The sequence below is a fragment of the Pogoniulus pusillus genome, chromosome 27, assembly GCF_015220805.1.
Source record: "Pogoniulus pusillus isolate bPogPus1 chromosome 27, bPogPus1.pri, whole genome shotgun sequence".
Taxonomy (NCBI): domain Eukaryota; kingdom Metazoa; phylum Chordata; class Aves; order Piciformes; family Lybiidae; genus Pogoniulus; species Pogoniulus pusillus.
In genome coordinates this window covers 17,245,580-17,263,049 of record NC_087290.1, presented here as the reverse complement: position 1 = coordinate 17,263,049, position 17,470 = coordinate 17,245,580, and the positions used below count along the sequence as shown (strand labels likewise).

The 17,470-nt window shown below is 51.6% G+C and overlaps 1 protein-coding gene across 2 annotated transcripts in view; it reads right to left on the bottom strand.

The window, feature by feature from the left end:
* Positions 1-8,710: 8,710 nt before the first annotated feature.
* Positions 8,711-17,470, bottom strand: part of DYRK2 (dual specificity tyrosine phosphorylation regulated kinase 2) — a 94,607-nt gene continuing 85,847 nt past the window's right edge. For both annotated transcript variants that reach the window (XR_010307332.1, XR_010307331.1), the window contains one exon: positions 8,711-10,003. The gene's annotated coding sequence lies outside the window, so the exon portion shown is untranslated. The remainder of the gene's footprint in view (positions 10,004-17,470) is intronic.

The following is a 17,470-nucleotide window of genomic DNA, read 5'->3' as shown; positions in this document are numbered from 1 at the left end:
ATGCTTCTCTCCTGATCTGATGGAGAGGAGTGAATTCTTCACCACGAGGGCAGAAGTGGAAACCTTATTGAATTAATTGAATCAATGGGATGCAGTAGTTACAAAGTTAGCTAGGGAGAAAAATCCTTAAGCCCTCCCCCAGAGAAAAATCACCTCCACTCATCTTTCTCTCTGCCTCTTTAGGCGAGAAAGGGAAAGCTGGAGAGCTGCCCACCTCCTGCATCAACTCTGATTCTAAGCTCTCTGGCTCCTCCAGAGGAAGGAGGCTTTGCTTCCTCCCTCTCTACTCCGCCCTGGTGAGGACCCACCTGCACTACTGAGTCCAGTTCTGGAGCCCCTGTTACAAGAGGGCTATGGATGTGCTGGAAGGTATCCAGAGAAGGACCATGAGGATGATCAGAGGGCTGGAGCTGCTCTGCTGTGAGGAGAGACTGAAGGGTTGGGACTGTTCAATCAGGAGAGAAGGCTCTGAGGTGACCTTATTGTGACCTTTCAGTGTCTTAAGGGAGCCTACAGGAAAGCTGGGGAAGGACTTTTTAGGCTGTCAGGTAGTGATAGGACTGGGGGGGGGATGGACCCAGGCTAGAAATGGATAGATCCTAACTGGATGTTAGGAAGAAGTTCTTCAGCGTGAGAGTGATGAGACCCTGGAATGGTTGCCCAGGGAGGTGGTTGAGACCCTCTCCCTGGAGGTGTTTAAGGCCAGGCTAGATGAGGCTCTGAGCAAGCTGCTCTAGTGTGAGGTGTCCCTGCCTATAGCAGGCAGGTTGGAACTGGCTGACCCTTGTGGTCCCTTCCAACCCTGACTGATTCTCTGATTCCAATGCCTCTATTTTCTTTAAGAGCCTTAACTTTTGTGCACAACTGTGGAGACCAAAAGTGATTTCCTTCAGCATGTTGCTGCTTTCTGCATTCTCAAATGCTTTCAAAACTCCTGAAACAGCATCAGAGAAACAATCACAAAGCACAATTGTAGCAGCAGCTGAAGACACAGGGGCAGAGCTCTGTTCTTCATAGCACTTCTGCTGGCTTAGGAATTCTTACTCCTGCTTTGCTGTGAAGTACAACCCATTGTGAAAGGAGTGCTCTGTTCTTTTCTCTCTGTGTGCCTCCCTCTAGAAGCACTGAGGTGCAGAAGGGATCAACTCTTAACATGAAATGAGGCTCCTGTTTCCTGTGGTTAGGCATCTCTCTGCGGTGAGCAGCCCAGCAAAGCCATTTATACATCTCTGTGTCTGCACCAGGTGGTGTGTGACTGAGGTGTTTCCTTGAACACTGTCTCCTTCCAGCTTACTCATCATCTTCTCTTCACTGAGAAAAAAAACAACACCAACAACAAAAAAAGGAGTTCCTGCCTCATCATCACAATAAAATTACTCACCATGAATTCAGGAGGTTCAGACTAAAGCTAGCCACAGGTTAGCAGCTGCAGGAGTCAACCTTGCAGAAAGGCAGACAGCAGCTTACTGCAAAATGCTGCTGCTGCTGTCATCATTATCATCATCATCATCATCACTCTGTAACTGAAAGGAGCTTGTAGTGAAGTGAGGTTTGCTCTTTTCTCTCAAATATCTGGTGGTGGGGCAAGAGGAAATCACAGAAATGTCCAGGTTGGAACAGGTCCCTCAGGAGCACCAAGTCCAACCCACATCACTGCTCTACAGGATTCACCTTAAACCACAGCCCCAAGCACCACAGCCAAACCACCCTGAAACACAGCCAGGCTGGGGGACTCCACCACCTCCCTGGGCAGCTCATTCCCATCCCTGACCACTAGGATCATTAGGAACTTTTTCCTAATGTCCAGTCTAAGCCTCCCCAGCCTCAGCTTGAGGCCATTCCCTGTTGTTCTGTCTCCACTTACCTGTGAGCAGAGCCCAGCAGCAGCCTCTCCACAACCTCCTTTCAGGTAGCTGCAGACAGCCATGAGCTCTGCCCTCAGCCTCCTCTGTTTCACACTGCCCATCCCCAGCTCCCTCAGTCTCTCATCAGATTTACTCCCCAGACCCTTCCCCAGCTTCCTTGCCCTCCTCTGCACTGCCTCCAGCACCTCCACAGCTCTCTTGCATTGAGGTGCCCAAAACTGAACACAGCACTCAAGGTGTGGCCTCACCAGAGCAGAGTCCAAGGGGACAATCCCCTCCCTGCTCCTGCTGGACACAGGGACTAGAATTTTGCTTCTCACTATGTGGCAATGTGACCCCTCAAGAGCTTGCTTCTTCCTCTCTGATTGAGCTGTTTTCCCTTGTGGCAGTGCTTAGAACTAAGATGAAATTCTGGACATGAAGTTGCCACGTGCTGCTTTCAAGCTTTTGGCAAAACCACATCAATAAATGAACTCTGATTTCAAAAATCATTGCCAAGCCATGTTATAAAGTACCCTAAGTCCACTTAGAATGTCACTTACCACCCAGCCAGTCCAGGTCTGCTCTGGGAGCTTATTCCTGTCTACAGCTACCTGAAGGGAGGTTGTAGCCAGGTGGGGTTGGGCTCTTCTTCCAGGCAACCAGGGACAGAAGAAGAGGACACAGCCTAAAGCTGTACCAGGGCAGGTCCAGGCTGGATGTTAGGTAGAAGTTCTTCACAGCAAGAGTGACTTGCATTGGAATGGGCTGCTTGGGGAGGTGGTGGAGTCAAGCCTGGAAGTGTTTAAAAGGAAACTGGATGTGGCACTTGGTGCCATGGTTTAGCTAATTGGAATGTGTTAGTTGATAAGTTGGACTCTTTTCCAACCTGGGTGATTCTGGGATTAGCAAATACAAGATTGTTCCAAAGAGAAATAACAATTCAGTAGCCTCTAGACATGCAGTCAGAACTTTCTGCAGTCCTCAGAAGAGTGAATTGTTGAGTCAGAGTCTGCAGGCAGAATCACAGAATTAACCAGGTTGGAGAAGACCTTCGAGGTCATTGAGTCCAACCTATCACCCAGCACCTTCTAAAATGCATTCAGGGAGTTAAGATGTTTTAAACAAACATTCATGGGCCTAAGAGTCACAAAAGTTTCTAGTGCCTGCCTTGGCTGCCCCAAGAAAAGACTGGATGTTGAAGCAAAGCCTGGATGGGGCACTTAGTGCCATGGTCTGGATGACTGGACAGGGCTGGGCGCTAGGTTAGCCTGGCTGAGCTTGGAGGTCTCTTCCAATCTGCTTGATTCTGTGATTCTAAGACAAATCACTGAATTGTCAGGGTTGGGGGTGACCTCAAAGGTCATCCAGTTCACAGAACCACAGAATGTCAGGGGCTGGCAGGGACCTCCAAAGCTCAGCCAGTCCAACCCCCCTGCCAGAGCAGGATCACCTAGAGCAGATCTCACAGCAACACATCCCGGTGGGTCTTGAGTATCTCCAGAGAGGGAAAAGCTTCCAGCTAAAGCCAAGCACAGCTTAGCACAACTTAGAAAGCTGAGTTTCATAAAACAAAGATCTAAACAACCACATTCTTTCACCAGCTACAGTAGGTGCTCAAAGGCACTCAAAGAGTTTACCCAGGAAGAATGAAACCATTCTCAGGCACCACCTGCTTTAGAGAGAGGTTCACCCTCTCGGTGTTCAAGCAGCAGAGAGAGAACACTTTTGGCTTACAGAGCATTAAACCACCTGTGCTTTCAGCACTGCTGCCTTTAAGGAAACACAGTACCCATGCCTGAGTGGCTTGAGCTAGGCTGCTGCTGCGAGAGGAGACCACAAACAGAATTGGTTCAGAGCAGTTTGGTTTAAAAGCAGCTTCAGCTCTTAGGAGCCGGTTCTCAAAGGTCCAACCGCAAGCCACAGTTAATTAAATTGGGTCAAGGGCATGATTGGGGTTTTTTAGTCTTTTCCAGACAACAAATAACCATGCTGCACCTCAGCAAACCATGTGCTGTGCAGCTGCACTATCTCTCTCTTCAATCTGGCGCAGCCTTTTATCCTCCAGCCGATCGCGATAGCATCTGAGTACCTCCAGGGTTAATATATGCAGCAGCAGCAATGGCTTGGACACCCAATGCATGAGGAGGCCTCCTTGGAATCTCTGCAGCTTCCTTTAGGGAAAGCTAGGGTTAGGAAGTGCATGCAGTTCTTTGTGCACCAGAGCATCAGTGTCTTGTCTTATCTTATCTTACTTTATCTTATCTTATTTTGTAGAACCATAGAATCAGTCAGGTTTGGAAGGGACCACAAGGAGCAGCCAGTTCCAACTCCCCTGCCATAGGCAGGGACACCCTACCCTAGATCAGCCTGGCCAGAGCCTCATCCAGCCTGGCCTTAAACACCTCCAGGGAGAGGGTCTCAACCACCTCCCTGGGCAACCCATTTCTAGGCTCTCACTACTCTCAGGCTGAACAACTTCCTCCTCACTTCCAGTCTGAACCTACCCATCTCCAGCTTCGCTCCATTCCTCCAGTCCTGTCACTACCTGATAGTCTAAAAAGTCCCTCCCCAGCTTTTTTGTAGGCTCCCTTCAGATACTGAAAGGTCTTTATCTTGGTTGGAACTGGATGAACTTTGAGGTTCCTTTCCAGTCTTAACCATTCTGTAAGAGTGTGGCCGAGGAAGGTTCTCCTCAACCTCTCCTCTGCCCTAGTGAGGTGCCACCTGCAATATTGCATCCAGGTCTGGGCTCCCCAGTTTAGAAGGAACAAGGTTCTACTGGAGAGAGTCCAATGGGGGGCTAAGAAGATGACTGAAGGGCTGGAGAACTGCCTGATGAGGAAAGGCTGGAGCTGGTTGGTCTGCAGAGAAGGTTGAGAGTGGATCTAATCAACCAATATAAACAGATGAGGGCTGGGGGTCAGGAAGGGAGGGACAGGGACAGCCTCTGCTCACTTGTGCCCTGATGGGATGGCAGCAGGACAAGATGGGATGGAGGAGTAGTTTTCTGGCTTGAACTTTTAGTTTGCTTGCTTCTGCTTGGTGCTATGCTACTTCTGCAAACAGGCTAAGGGAGTTAGGCATTTTGTGCCACGCTGCTCTGATTTCCCTCAGTAAATTCTATCCTTATCTCACTTTTTTTTTGGGGTGTGTCTCAATCCTGAGGTTTTGTGTGTTCCTTTTCCCTCACCTCTGGGTTAGGAACATAGAAATAGACAGGCTAAGCTGCTGGTTTGGTGTGATGGGTTAGAGCTGATCCCTCCCCCAGTAGAGTAAATTCACTACAGCTCAGAATTTGGAAAGTAAAAAATAAAGGAAATTTCATTTATGTTACAGTTTAAATATGACAGTGTAAGGAGAACAAACTACAGAATACAATCATAGAATGGGTTAGGTTGGAAAGGACTCTAAAGCTCAGCCAGTTCCAAGCCCCTGCCATAGGCAGGGACACCTCCCACTAGAACAGGTCGCTCAAGGTCTCCTCCAACCTGCTCCTGAACACTTCCAGGGAGATTGTAGAGCACAGAAGCACCAAATGTGATCGAAGACCTGGGGGTGCTGGTAGATAGTAGCTGAGCACTGAGCCAGCAGTGTGTCCAGGTGGGCAGGAGAGCCAATGGCATCCTGGCTCTGGCTCAGGAGCAGTGTGGGCAGCAGGACAAGGGAGGTTCTTCTGCCCCTGTGCTCAGCACTGCTCAGGCCACACCTTGAGTGCTGTGTCCAGTTCTGGGCTCCTCAGTTCCAGAGAGATGTTGAGGTGCTGGAAGGTGTCCAGAGAAGGGTGACAAAGCTGGGGAGGGGCCTGGAGCACAAACCCTGTGAGGAGAGGCTGAGGGAGCTGGGGGTGTGCAGCCTGCAGAAGAGGAGGCTCAGGGCAGAGCTCATTGCTGTCTACAACTACCTGAAGGGAGGCTGTAGCCAGGTGGGGTTGGTCTCTTCTGCCAGGCAAGCAGCAACAGGACAAGGGGACACAGTCTCAAGTTGTGCCAGGGGAGGTTTGGGCTGGATGTTGTTAGGAAGTTGTTTGCAGAGAGTGATTGGCATTGGAATGGGCTGCCCAGGGAGGTGGTGGAGTCACCATGCCTGGAGGTGTTGAAGCAAAGCCTGGCTGGGGCACTTAGTGCCATGGTCTGGTTGATTGGCCAGGGCTGGGTGCTAGGTTGGACTGGATGATCTTGGAGGTCTCTTCCAACCTGGTTGATTCTATGCTTTGGCTTGTCCTGTTTTGCTCTCATTTAAACCATTAGAGCACAGCACCTCCAGAGACCTTTGAGCCGCGGATGAGCAGGGAGCAGCGGCGCTGCCAAGGGACAGCTGCTGCCGCAGCGCTGGGCAGGTGCACACCCAGAGGCTGCAGTGCGGAGAAACCACCAGGCTGCTTTCTCTCGTGACCTTCTTCCGTGTGAGCAAGACCTCAGCTCTTCTTTCTTTCCTCCTGATAAGTTTCCTACTTAATCACTGCAGAGTCACTTCTCAATTTCGTTTTGATCATCCGAGCAGATCTGCTGCTGTGATTCTCTCCCTCAGAGCCTTTCCCCTCTCACGTTTCGAGCACCTGCCATGTGGTTTGCCTCCTTCTCCACGTTTATCAATACCAAAATTGCAGGGCACCCTACTCACCCTTATCAACAGCTCGGCTGGAAATAAAACCACTTCCTTTCCTCTTCTTGCTAATTGATTAAGGGAGAAAATCTGAAGGCTGTGATTTGAGTTTCCTCTCCGTCTCGTCGCGCTGGAAGCTTCCTCTGCGCTGTCGTTCCGCGCACTCACTTAGCACTTTCCAACACGTAGTCATTTCTCCTCATTAAGGTCTCAATTCCTTCGTTTAAATGCACTTCTTGTGTTAAAATGCATGTGAATTAAAAGGCTTCTGTTACTAAACCCAGCTTGCCTGGTGTTGTGGTAGGTCTGATAGGCCCAGAATAGGCTGCTGCATGTCCTGCCTTGCCTAGGCAGGTTTTTCTGCCCCACCTGAGGGGCAAGCATGGGAAAAGGGACACAGAAGGACCTGGAGCTGCTGAGTCTGGCCTGCCCAGGGTCCTGTGGTAAGGTGCACACACTTGGCTTGTGCCTGCCTAGTGCAAGGCTGTGCTGTTCCCAAATTAGGGAAAAATGAGCCTGTGGCTTAGGCTAATATGGTCTGGTTTGGCTGACTGCCATCCTGAGTGGCTACTCTGTGTCCAAGGGGCAATTAATCTCAGCCCACATTGATAAAAGGAGATGTGTAGGAGAACAACCTGCTTTTGCTTCCCTGCTTTGCTTCCCTGCTCTGTGCCTGCTCTCTGCTGTGCCCAGCCCTGCTGCTAATGCTCACTGCCTTACTGCTGCCTGCTAAACTCCACTGCTGCCAGTTACCAGGAGCAGACCCTGGATGCCTGCAGGCAATCAGCCTGTGTGGCCAGCATGACACCATGCTGAGACTGCACACATCTGCCTCTGCACCTGAAGGTCCTGCCTAGAATCCCTGCACACACACACAGATGGTCCAGAAGCAGCCAGCAGACAAGGTCAGAGATTGTCTGTGTCCTGTCCCCAGGAGCTGGGAAGATCCAAGCCTCACCATCCAACAAGACAGAGTCCCCTGAAAGCATTTGGGCACTGTCTGGACTGTGGCCAGCCCTTGTGAGGGGAGCAATAATCATCTGTGAGTAAATGCTTAATGCCTCTCTGTAATTCCCTACTGCCTTCTGCCCTGGAGCAGAAAGAGCTTGGGCCCAGCTACTGGGCAAGCAGCATATTGGCCACAAGTGGCATTTAATCATGGAACCTTCTCTGCCAGTTGAATGCTTCTGTATTTTGCTAATTATTACTAGATCTGGATATTATCCATAGAATGTTTCCATGACCATGTAAGAACCAAAATATTATTAAAATTAGTGGTTGGGGGTGGCAGAGCTCTGAGTATCAAAATTCATAACCAACATTCACTTGGGAGAATATCATCTCACATCAACTGATTTCTCCTCTGCAACACCTGGATTGTTTAGTTGCACAAGGGTGTAAGGCTCCCTTAGAAGACAACTCCTTGTGGACAATCCTATTTCAAGCTGATTGTCTTTCCAGTCAATGCCATTGGATAGCATTTTAATAAAGTTAATTTGGTATTTAAGAAAACCAAGTGAGGGAAGTCACAGGAACAGAGAATGTTAAGGGTTGGATGTGAGCTCTGAAGAGCTTCCAGTCCAACCCCCCATGCCACAGCAGCACCACAGAATCCAGCACAAGAACATATCCAGACAGTGCTGGAATGGCACCAGAGAAGGAGACTCCACAAGCTCTCTGGGCAGCCTGTGCCAGGGCTCTGGCACCTTTACACTCAATGTTGAGGTAGAACTCCCTGTGCTGCAGTTTGCATCCCTTGCCCCTCTGCAAGGCACGAGTGAGCAGAGGCTGTCCCTGTCCCTTCTTTTCTGACCCCCAGCCCTCATCTGTTTATATGGAACTCCAAGGTGAAACCTTCTCTCTTCTTAGTCTGGATCCATTGCTCCTTGCTGCTAACCACCAAAAAGAGCTTGGCCCCCTTCACTTGACCCCCACCCCTCAGCTATTTGTACACATGGATCAGATCCCCTCTCAGCCTTCTCTCCTGCAGACTGGCACAGGGCTGTGGCTGAAGTGGAAGCTCACCAAGCACATGTGGTGGCTACATAGTGACCCCCATGCGTTTTCTGCATGGTCAAAAGGAGCAGCTAGGGAAGGAGATAGGTTTCAACCATTCCTCCTGCTGGCCATTGCAGCACACCCTAACAGTGCACAGCACCTCCACCCCCTCCCATGCTGCCAGAAGGAGGATGTGAAGGCCAAACCACTCTGCAAGTCTCATATCCAAGACTACACAATCAATACAGCACACACAAAATAAGTTAATATAGAAGATAACTTTATTATCTTCCATTCCAGGTTACCCCTAAGAATGGAAGCACAAAAAGCACACAAGCTCCCCCTCCTCTCAACATTTACAGAGGTAGGAGAGCTATCCAGCATACAATTCAACCTACATTCCACCAGCACAATTCCCATGAAAGGAAAGGAGATGCAGGTTGGTTTCTTCTGACCTATACATGGCTCAGTCACTGAAATTTCTGCCACTGCCACAGAAAGAAAGGAACAGTTCTTGAGTTCAGTTCCTCAGGTAGAGCACTACCACAAGGTGAGAGGAACCCCAGTGCTTTCTGGATGGCAGCAGCAAGGTATTTGTGCAGCAGGTTTGACTTAGATCTCAGAGGTCTTTTCCAGCCTGGTTAATGCTGTGACTCAGGCAGAAGTGTCTGGGAACTTGCAGTGGGACAGGAATTTGAATGCTTCCTTCTCTCAGCCAAGTTGACCATTTTCCTGACTGTGGTGCTGGCTGCTGGAGCCTCCTGGGGGAAGAGGAAGGCAGACATTGGAAGTCTCATTCTCCAGGGCTAGCATTTTGTCACTCCTCAGGGGTAAAAAAGCTTCCTTTTTGCCTTGAAGAAAACTGATTCTTAGTGTTAAAGCACAGTTTAGCCAGGGGAGAGTAAGCATCTTGCTGCTGTGTGTCTGCCCTTGAAAGCCCTCTCAGAAGCATAGAATGGTTTAGGTTGGAAGGGACCTCAAGGATCAGCTAGTTCCAAGCCCTTGCCATAGGCAGGGACACCTCCCATGAGAACAGGTCGCTCAAGGTCTCATCCAACCTGGCCTTGAACACCTCCAGGGAGGTTGTGGAGCACAGAATGGGATCAACCTGTGCCAGTGTCTCACCACCCTCACTGCAAACAACTTCTTCCCAACATCCACTTTCCATCTCCCCTCTGACAGTTCAAACCCATTACTCTTCATTCTCTCATTACAAGACCTTGTCAATAGTCCCTCCCCAGCCCTCCTGGAGCCCCCTGCAGATACTGGAAGGTCACTCCAAGGTCTCCTCCAAGCCTTCTCCTCTCCAGGCTGCAGAGCCCCAACTCTTGTCCTCATAGCAGAGCTGCTGCAGCCCTCTCAGCATCTTGGTGGCCTCCTCTGGACTGGCTCCAACAGTTCCATGTCCTTCTTGTGTTGGGAGCTGCAGAACTGCACAGAGGACTCTTGGAGAGAGGATTTGATGTCAGGATCAATCCGCTCAGGCATGGGACTGGCGACGCCAAAGGCTTTAGGATAGAGGAGCAAAACGACCATTCGGCAGGTGGCATCAGTGCCTGCAGGGAGACAGCAGAGGGGGATCAGCAGCGGCTCCTGTGCCACCCAGAGACAGTCACTTCTCGCCCAAAGTCACAAGCCCCGCACAGGGAGCAGACTCCTGCAGTCCCAGGGATCAGCCAACCTCACAAGGCACTCTTTGCTGTTGTGTGGGAGACCTTTCTGCCTTTTCTCTCCGTCTCTGTTTTTAGCACTGGCAGCAAAGCTGTTGGCAGCTTTTAAGAAGTTAGCTGCCCATGAAACATGGATTAGTGCCTGACTTGTGACCGTGCACTGCCACCTTGTGATTACAGGCTTGCAGTGTGCCTTGCCTCCTCCCTCCTTCTCACTTCTCACTTGCTTGGGTTGTTGGATTGTTTTCTTTTGCCCTTCTCCTCCTCCCCTTCAGCCTTTCCTTTCATTTTCTTTCTCCAGTTGGGCTCACAGGGTGTCAGGGGTTGGAAGGGACTCAAGGAGATCATCCAGTCCAACCCCCCTGCCACAGCAGGACAATGCTGTCTAACACAGATCACAGAGGAACACATCCAGACAGGGCTGGAAAGGCTCCAGAGAAGGAGACTCCACAGCCTCTCTGGGCAGCCTGTGCCAGGGCTCTGGGTCCCCTACAGAAAAGAAGTTGCCCCTTGTGTTGAGCGGGAACCTCCTGTGCTGCAGCTTCCATCCATTGCTGCTTATCCTATTCCAGGGAGCAGTGAGCAGAGCCTGTCCACCCTCTCCTGGCAGCCTTCAGATACTTCTCCAGACTAAGCAGCCCCAGGTCCCTCAGCCTCTCCTCACAAGCCATGCCCTCCAGTCCCATCATCATCCTTGCAGCCCTCCGCTGGACCCTCTCCAGCAGAACCCTGTCCCTCTTCAACCGGGGAGCCCAAACCTGAACACAGTGTTCAAGATGAGGTCTCACCAGGCCAGGCTGAATGTGGCTCTGAGCAACCTGCTTTAGTGTGAGGTGTCCCTGCCCATGGCAGGGGGGTTGGAACTGGCAGATCTTTGAAGTCCCTTCTAATCCTGACAGCTCTGTGATGCTGTTGGATGTGCACAGCTTTTGCCTTCTCACTTCTCTTGATAGAGCAAGGGCTGTAAGTCACAAGGGCACATTGCTGTGCCATGGGTAACTTGTTGGCCACCAGGACCCCCAGCTCCCTCACCACAGCACTGCTTTCCTCCTCAGGGGGTGGAAGTGACCTCCAGAGTTTATCCAGTCCAACCTCCCCTGCCAAGCAGCTTCCTAAAGCACAGCCCTGACCCACAGCACAGTCATCAGGTGTCCTGAGCTGGCCTCACCCAGTCAGCATCTCAGCTGGCCCTGCAGGAAGCCAGGCTGAGCTCAGGTACAGAACCAAGCAGAGGTTCAGCCCTCTGGCACCAGAGTGCCAAGGAGCTCCGAGGTTGATGCCACTGCCCTTGGTAGGGACTCTCAGACACTGCCTCCCTGCTCACCCAATGCTCCCCAAAGCCTTTCACAGATCCATTCCTGGCATTTGAACAGCTTCACAAGAGAGCAGCAGGAAGCAGCCAAAGAGAGGAGCTCAGCCAGCACCCATGGGTGGTGTTAAATTGACCATCAAGCCTAGCCCTGTCTAACCGGGGGGGCCACACCAGGCCCCCCCGGCCTTTGAGTTCCCTCCACCAGTCACCCAGTGGGCACCATGGGCACTCACCTGTGATCCTGGGAGGAGGATCCCTCTGCCCACTCGGGCAAACTTGGAGCTTGCCTTTCCTGGGGCCTGTTATAAAGGGGAGTGGGCAGGGAGGGCAAAGTGGTCACACCTGGGGTGGGAGGAGACTCCCACAGCACCCAGGTGCTCCATCAAGTGAATCTCTCTGCCCTTGTTGGCTCAAGCTCTCACCCCCTCCTTTGGGGCTGGCTCTGCTGCTGTCCCTTGTCCCCACACTGCTTTGTACCCTCTGTTTGGGATGGTTTGGGTCCTTGATTGGATAGGGCTGGGTGATAGGTTGGACTGGATGATATTGGAGGTCTCTTCCAATCTGGTTGATTTTATTCTATTCTAGATCAGGCTGGCCAGAGCCTCATCCAGCCTGGCCTTAAGCACCTCCAGGGATGGGGCCTCAACCACCTCCCTGGGCAACCCATTCCAGCCTCTCACCTCTCTCATGCTGAACTTTCTCCTCACATCCAGTCTGACTCTCCCCACCTCCAGCTTTGCTCCATTCCCCCCAGTCCTGTCACTCCCTGAGAGCCTAAAGAAGTCCCTCCCCAGCTTTTTTGTAGGCCCCTTCAGATCCTGCAAGCAGAGATTCTAAAGGAGATTCTAAAGGATAACACAGATCCAGGTTGAGATGGACATTTGCTACTGTGCAAGGTGGAGACAAGCAAAGAATGTAAGCCAAAGAGTGCTCTGGAGACCTGGCAGTGAGCAAATGGCAAATGCTGCAGAGGATCCCTCCAGAAAACAAACATTCATGCAACATTTGAGCTGCCTGTGCACCTCTGTTGGATCTGCAGAACTGATCCCAAGTGGTCACCAAGAACAATGCTGCTCCAGAAGTGTCTGCTGCTTTCTGATTTCAGCCAGCCTGATAGACTCTCTCTGGTATTCTGGCATCTCAGCAGCCTAGGCTGAACTGGGTGACCCCAGCTTTTGCTCAGAAAGCTGAATGGGGACAAGACAGACATAGCTATTGAGGCCCTGAGAGACCTGTTTTAGTGGGTGGTGTTCCTGCCTAAGGCAGGGGGTTGGAGCTGGATCATCCCTGAAGCACCTTCCAACCTAAACCATTCTGTGATTCCATGATCCTGTTCTATGTGTATTTACCTCCCAGGTTTTCTGGGCATGTTGAAAGCCAGACCACTCAAACTGGTGAAAGCCTAAAATCTCATTTCCATAAGGTTCCAGGCTGGATGGGGCTCTGAGCAACCTGATCTACTGTGAGGTGTCCCTGTCCCTTGCAAGAGGGTAGGAACTGGATGATCCTTGAAGTCCCTGACAATTCTATGGTTCCAAGTGGGAGAAACCCAAAACTTAAGCAAGAAAATGCTGTTTGGAAAGCTGCACATGCAGAAAGCTGGCTCTCAGGAGCAACATTGCTCCAAGGAGAGCAAAAGGCAGCCCTCTTGGAATAGTGGCTCCAGAACTGGACTCAGTACTCCAGGCAAGGTCTCACCAGTGTGGAGTAGAGGGAGAGGATGCCCCCCCTCACCCTGCTGCCCACACTTCTCTTGATGCAGCCCAGGCTCTGGTTGCTCTCTGGGCTGCCAGAACACACTGACAGCTCATACTGAGCTTCTCATCCACCAGCACCCCCAAGTCCCTCTCCTTGGTTCTGCTCTCAAGCCAGTCCCTGCCCAGCCTATATCAGTGCTTGGGATTGCCTTTACTCAGGTGCAGGACCTTGCACTTGTTCTTGTAGGTAGGTGAGGTTGGGCTCTTCTGCCAGGCAATCAGCAACAGAACAAGGGGACACAGTCTCAAGCTATTCCAGAGCAGGTCTAGGCTGAATGTCAGGAAGAAGTCCTTGCCAGAGAGAGTGACTGGCATTGGAATGGGCTGCCCAAGGAGGTGGTGGAGTTGCTGTCCCTGGAGGTGTTGAAGCCAAGCCTGGCTGGGGCACTTAGTGCCATGGTCTGGTTGGTTGGCCAGGGCTGGGTGCTAGGTTGGACTGGCTGAGCTTGGAGCTCTCTTCCAACCTGATTCATTCTGTGATTCTATGATTCTGTGAAACCTGTATGAAAAACAGCAAGTCTCTTCAGCCTGCTCTGCCTGCTTGCTCAGCCCACCAAAGACCTGCCATGCAGCAAGCACAGCAGCTCAGCTCTACTCCACCTTTGCCCTCCCCTCGCTGAGGCTTTCCCTAACACTGTGTCCAATCTGTTTCCTGAGATGGGTTACAGGGAGGAGTACATTGTACAAGCTGTTGCAATTTACCTGAGGGCAACAGCCAGAGCAGCTCTCTGACTGCCTTCACTTCCCCTGCCTTGGTTCCTGTGCAAAACAATCTTGTTGAGTAGGGTTACAAGTTGGACAGGGTGATTCTGAGGGTCTTTGCCAACCTGGATGTTTCTGTGAGTGGCAGGAGGCTGGAGCCAGGCTCTGCTGGGTGATGCCCAGTGCCAGGCCAAGGGGCAATGGGTGGGAGCTGAGGCATAGGAAGTGCCATGCAAACAGGAGGAGGTGTCTGCTGTTAGTGATCATCACAGCTGCTCATTAGCAAAATGAACTCAGCAACTCCACAGCAGCAGATACATTTAGCACAGGTCAATGCAAACCAAATCAGATGTCCAAAGGAGCCAAACCATCCCAAACAGAGGGTACAAAGCAGTGTGGGGACAGGAGACAGCAGCAGAGCCAGCCCCAAAGGAGGGGGTGAGAGCTTGAACCAACAAGGGCAGAGAGATTCACTTGATGGAGCACCTGGGTGCTGTGGGAGTCTCCTCCCACCCCAGGTGTGACCACTTTGCCCTCCCTGCCCACTCCCCTTTATAACAGGCCCCAGGAAAGACAAGCTCCAAGCTTGCCCGAGTGGGCAGAGGGATCCTCCTCCCAGGATCACAGGTGAGTGCCCATGGTGCCCACTGGGTGACTGGTGGAGGGAACTCAAAGGCCGGGGGGGCCTGGTGTGGCCCCCCCGGGTTAGACAGGGCTAGGCTTGATGATCAATTTAACACCACCCATGGGTGCTGGCTGAGCTCCTCTCTCTTTGGCTGCTTCCTGCTGCTCTCTTGTGAAGCTGTTCAAATGCCAGGAATGGGTCTGTGAAAGGCTTTGGGGAGCATTGGGTGAGCAGGGAGGCAGTGTCTGAGAGTCCCTACCAAGGGCAGTGGCATCAACCTCGGAGCTCCTTGGCACTCTGGTGCCAGAGGGCTGAACCTCTGCTTGGTTCTGTACCTGAGCTCAGCCTGGCTTCCTGCAGGGCCAGCTCAGGACACCCTGATGACTGTGCTGTGGGTCAGGGCTGTGCTTTAGGAAGCTGCTGGGCAGCCAGGGGTTGTTACTGGTTGTTCTCTCAAGCCCTGTGTGCTTCTGCTTCAAACACTCTCACTTTCCCATGTCCTAAGCAGTTTCCTTTCACACCATTATGGCTGCAAGCTGCAGTTCCTCAGATGCCCTGTGGCTTGGTTGGGCAAGAGATGGATTTGCTCCCAGGGGGATGAAGGTCTGAAGCTACTGCACAGGTCATGCCCCCTAGTCTGGGAGTGTTTTTGAGCACTGTCCTGCACCTGCTCTTCTAGGGGAGGTTGGACTGGATAAGCTCTGGAGGTCACTTCCAACCCCTGAGGAGGAAAGCAGTGCTGTGGTGAGGGAGCTGGGGGCCCTTGTGACTTACAGCCCTTGCTCTATCAAGAGAAGTGAGAAGGCAAAAGCTGTGCACATCCAACAGCATCACAGAGCTGTCAGGGTTAGAAGGGATCTCAAAGATCTGCCAGTTCCAACCCCCCTGCCATGGGTAGGGACACCTCACACTAGAGCAGGTTGCTCAGAGCCACATTCAGCCTGGCCTTAAAAGCATGCAGGGATTGAGGCTTCCATCACCTCCCTGGGCAATATACTCTGCCACCTTGTGCCCAGCTACTTCCCCAAGCATCCTCTGCTACAGCAAGACCAAAAACTACCTGAAGTGAACTGGAACTGCTATTGGTTCCCTTGTGCTGGATAGGAAGCTTCTCTCTAGAGTAAACTCAAACCAAGGGAATAAATCCAGACAAATTACTTCCCTTCAAACAGAATCACCAAGTGTCAGGAGCTGGAAGGGACCTCCAAAGCTCAGCCAGTCCAAGCCCTCTGCCAGAGCAGCAGCACCTACAGCAGAGCACACAGCAACACATCCAGGCAGCTCCTGAATATCTCCAGAGAGGGAGACTCCACAACCCCCCTGGGCAGCCTATGCCAGGCTTCTGTCACCCTCACAGGGAAAACATTTACCTTGTGTCTCCATGGCACTTCCTATGCCTCAACTCACCTTCTGCCCCTTGGCCTGGCACTGGGCATCACCCAGCAGAGCCTGGCTCCAGCCTCCTGGCACCTTGATAACTATTCCTGAGGTCCCCCCTCAGGCTTCTCCTTTCCAAGCAGCACAGGAAGATGTTCCACTACCTTCAGCTTTTTTGTGGCTCTGTGCTGGACTCTCTCAAGCAGTTCTGTGTCCTCCTTAACCTCGTGGCATCGCTGTGTGCCAGCCCAGACTCTTTCTGGTGTGTGCATGGAGTTTAACAAAGGAGATGACCGAGTGGCTGCAGTGCTCCTCTGCCAGGGCCCAGTCCCAGGGAGCCATCTGAGTGTCTTCCAAAGAGGTTTGCTTGGTCCTGCTCCTGATCTGCTTCTTGTGCTGATGTTATGAAAGCAGCTGACAGTCTGCATAACTAATCTGAGACTCTGCTTCATGCATTTTCCCCCTCTGCCAGGTCCTTGCCCCTGCTGGAGGTGCAGTCAGAGCTAGCACAGTGGTTTTTAAAGCAAATATCTGTCTTGGAAGTAGAAGTGGGAATGGATTCCAAGTAGTTCCAGGAAGCACAGGCTTGGTTTGGGTCTGTGATGGCAAAAAGTGAATGCCCTGTGAAGCAGCAGAGAGGTATTTGAAAGCAGCTCAGCTTGGCTGCACCATGAGCTGACTTCTGAAGGTGGGTGCCAAGTGACTGTGGCTGCTGGGGCCATGGCAAAAGGAACTGTCAACATTTAGTGTTGGTGCCTTTGTTTTGCTTTTGGTAGTTCTTTAGGGTTTTTAATTTCTGGGGGGGGGGTTTTGGTCCTTGTTTGGGTTTAAATTCATCTCAAGAGCAGTGTGCTTACAGGAGGTTTAAATAGGTTTGAGAGGGAGCTCATAATCCCTGTGTAATTCAATGGAATGCCAAGCCAGAAACACTGCCAGTACTGGGAGAGTCAGTGTGAAGTTGAGCAAACAGTGAATAGACTCAGAAAAGGAAGAGAAAAATCCACTGGTGAGCAGCTGTAGCTTTGCCTGAGAATCACACAACTGCCAGGGTTGGAAGGGACCTCAATGATCAGCCAGTTCCAACCCCCTGACATAGGCAGGGACACATCACACTAGATCAGGTTGCTCAGAGCCACATCTACCTTGGCCTTTAAAACCTCCAGGGATGAGGCTTCCACCACCTGGGCAACCTATTCCAGGGTCTCATCACCCTCATGGTCTCATAGAACTCATAGAATCAACCAGGTTGGAGGAGACCTCCAAGCTCAGCCAGTCCAACCTATCCCCCAGCCCTATCCAATCAACCAGACCATGGCACTAAGTGCCTCATCCAGGCTTTTCTGTGAACACCTCTAGGGATGGCAACTCTGCCTCCCCAGGCAGCCCATTCCAAAGCCAGTCCCTCTCTCTGGCAAAAAGCTCCTGTTGGGGCAGTCCTGCCAGGCCCAAAATAGAACCATAGAACCAATCAGGTTGGAAGAGACCTCCAAGATCATCCTGCTATTAATTTTGAAAAAAATACCATCTTGCATTAATTCATTTCCCCTTTGTAACTCTTCCTCCTGACATCCAGCCTGAAT